Source organism: Hibiscus syriacus, unplaced genomic scaffold (assembly GCF_006381635.1).
Source record: "Hibiscus syriacus cultivar Baekdansim isolate YM2019G1 unplaced genomic scaffold, ASM638163v2 tig00000765_pilon, whole genome shotgun sequence".
NCBI classification, from domain to species: Eukaryota; Viridiplantae; Streptophyta; class Magnoliopsida; order Malvales; family Malvaceae; genus Hibiscus; species Hibiscus syriacus.
Window position 1 is genome coordinate 613,706 of NW_024061821.1, and position 3,547 is coordinate 617,252.

The 3,547-nt window shown below is 39.8% G+C and overlaps 1 pseudogene; it reads left to right on the plus strand.

Annotated features, from left to right (window-relative positions):
- The first annotated feature begins 264 nt into the window (after nt 1–264).
- On the plus strand, nt 265–2,991 carry LOC120216568 (annotated as a pseudogene).
- The last annotated feature ends 556 nt before the right edge of the window (nt 2,992–3,547 follow it).

Below are 3,547 nucleotides of genomic sequence, written 5' to 3' on the forward strand. Positions count from 1 at the left end.
TATCAATTAAGATTCCAATGCCAAACCTGATTCATAATGTCTGTCGGTTTTCTGATGCAATGCGAATGTTCAATAAACTAATAATATTTTGAATATCACTGTTCAAAGAAATTCAAACTGTTTTTAATATTCGAAAAATCACTCTCTTCTTCCACATCAAACAGCCGTTGTTTCTCGTTTCTTCTTCTTCTTCTTCTTCTGCGACTTCTCGTTGCATGGAACCCAAATTTTCGATTATGATCGAATGAAGCGTTAGAAGGAGGGGCATTAGCAAAGACAATGTTACTTTCACTTCACAAACTTGTTTCTTTTCTGTTTCTCTTCACTTCACTTCGTCTCTCAATTCCGATGGTCTCTCTCTCCTTGCTCTCAAGGCAGCCGTGGAATCTGACCCAACTCGGTCCCTGGACAGTTGGTCCGAGTCTGACTCAACCCCATGCCACTGGCCGGGAATCGCTTGCAATCACAGACGAGTCACCTCAATCTTCCTTCCTGGCAAAGGGTTAACTGGTTACATCCCATCGGAACTCGGTCTCCTCGACTCGCTAACTCGTCTTAATCTCTCTCAAAACAACTTCTCGACACCAATTCCGTATCATCTCTTCAACGCTACGAACCTTATCTACATTGACCTGTCTCATAACTCATTCTCCGGCTCAGTTCCTTCGCAAATACAATCCCTTAAAAACTTAACACGCCTCGACCTTTCCTCTAACTCGCTCAACGGGTCACTCCCTGAATCACTCGTTGAGCTTAAAAGCTTGAGAGGAACCCTCAACTTGTCTTACAACCAGTTTTCAGGTGAAGTTCCGGCTTCTTATGGAGAATTTCCGGTTATGATAAGCTTGGATCTGAGGCACAATAATTTATCCGGGAAAGTGCCTCAAGTTTTGTTCTCTGGTGAACCAAGGGCCCACTGCATTCACTGGAAACCCCAATCTCTGTGGGTTCCCGTTGGGGAATCTTTGCCCTGAAGCCCAAAACCTCAGGGTCACTTTAAACCCCGAGGAAAACCCAGAAAATCCCAAGGGTTTAAACCCCATTTTTATGATGGGAAAGAAAATTGGGCCGGTGACTGTTCCATTGATCTCAGGCGTCTCGTTGGTCCTCGGGGCGGTTTCGGTCCTTCTGTGGGTGTTCCGGAGAAACTGGAAATCCAGGGAGGGAAAAATGGGGGAGGAAAAGAGGGAGGATGTTGATGAGGAAGGGCAGACTGATAAATTCGTGGCGGTGGATGATGGGAGGATCTGTTGAGGGCATCGGCATATGTAGCGGGGAAGAGTAGGAGTGGGATAGTGTATAAAGTGGTGGCGGGGAGGGGATCCGGCACAGTGGGGGCTACGGTTGTTGCCGTGAGGAGGTTAAGCGAGGGTGATGCCCCGTTGAAGTATAAGGAGTTTGAGGCTGAAGTGGAGGCTATTGGGAGAGTTGATCACTCCAATGTTGTGAGGTTGAGAGCTTACAATTATGCCAATGATGAGAAGTTGCTGGTCACCGATTTCATCCGTAATGGAAGCTTGTATGCTGCATTGCATGGTAACATTCATCTCCTCCCCTTGCTTAGGTCTTCTTTTCATTTTATCATCATTTTAAATTGTTATGCAATTCTTGAAGTAGTTGCAGTTTTTTAATGCCTTTAACATTGTTTAAGGAGACCTCAATGTGATGAAGGTGGTATTGGATAAATGATAAGTAGATGTCATTGGAACTTACTTTGAGAACCCATTAAGCGATCTCAATATTAAAATGAGTGTTGTTCTCCTTTGAGATCCTATGTTCGGCCAGCTGCGCTTGTGCATCCATTGTGTCAATTGGTTAAAAACATCTGTATTCTTGCGGTACATAACTGTGTTTTCTGGGTTTCTAGTTTTCCTGTTTGAGGCCGGTGTGCTGAAAACTGCAAAGTGGCTAATTTTAGCAATTGGTGACAGACAGTGTTGTTTCAATCCCTAACCTATACATGCACACAATTAACAATAAATAGAGAATCTGATATAAGCCTTTCGTTACTACTTCTTTCAAATTACTTGCTGGATCATTTTACAGTGTTTGTTGTTCTTCATTGGCCGTGTGTTGACTCAGCCTTCTGTTAATACAACAAAGATGTCTTTCTTTTCTTTTATTGGAATCATATTACTTTTTCAAGTTCAAAACATTTATGATTATAGTCGTGTGGTCGTGCTGATATTATATGCTCGTACAAATTGAAGGACCAAATTTTTTTGAATGGACCCCATCATGGTGGCTGTCAAGCTCGTTTTTTTTTTTATGCATTAGGTTTTTAATGTTGACATTTTAAAAAATGTGGGCCACTGACAGAATAGTTGCCTTGTTATTATCTGAAATGCATTTATGTCTACTGCATTTGTATGTTTCAGGTTTTGCCCTTAGAAATTCCCATGAAATTATCATTCTTCACTAGATTGTTTATAGTAACTCTGCAGTTGGTTTTTTATTTGAAGTAAAACTATAAGACTAACCTTTCTGGGGTCCGATGTCGATTTGGCACTCGATCATGATCAGGGAACCTCTGTCCACTGTGTTTCCAAATGAAGCTAAGAAAAAGCATTGTGCATTTTGATTTTGTTTCATTGTAAAATCTCTGATAAAAGATGATTTGAAACATAGCCATTTTAATGCAGTTTTGAATTTAATGCAGGAGGACCGAGTGAAAATTGTCCACCACTTTCCTGGGCTGCGAGGTTGAGAATTATTCAAGGAACTGCAAGGGGTTTAATGTACATTCACGAATACAGCCCTCGAAAGTACGTTCATGGCAATTTGAAATCAACAAAAATCCTTCTTGACAATGAACTCCAGCCTTACATCCCCCGTTTCGGACTCACTCGCCTTGTCTCTGGGACTTCCAAATATGCAAGTTCAATAACAAAAAAGCTGAACTCAACCCAAAGCATTGCAGCCTCTGCGGTGAGCTCAAGAATTTTAACTCCTAATACCTCCTATCTGGCACCTGAGGCTCGTTATTTGTAAAGTTCCATCTGTGTTGCTAACTCTTGGCTCCTGCCGGATCACTTGTAGGACTTGTTCCATTACTGTTGTAATCAAATTCCGTAATCTTCAATTGTTTTGATCAGTCCATATTTGAATGTCGATCAAAGGAGAACCATGCCATTTGCCCAAGGGCATCGATTCTATAAACAATGCAAATAGTTAGGAATGTTGCATCATTTTTGGATGAAGACAGGCCACCGGAATAAGAGGAACCTGAAAAAAGACACAGATAATCTATTATTAATAAAAGTAGTAGGATACAAAATTACTAAATGCATATATAATATGATGTTAGGTTATATATATATATATATATATAATACACTTAATATTTATTATTAATCATTTCAGTTAATCAAATAATTTAATTAATTGATTGATTTCAAATAGAATTAATTGATAAAAAAAATTAAAATTCTTTAATTGATATCCTATTAATAACACACACCATGCAAACAAAGCTAGACGAACCTAATATTCTTTAGAGTGAGACCCTTTGATGAATTTATATTAAAAAGACACTTATGTGTCCATT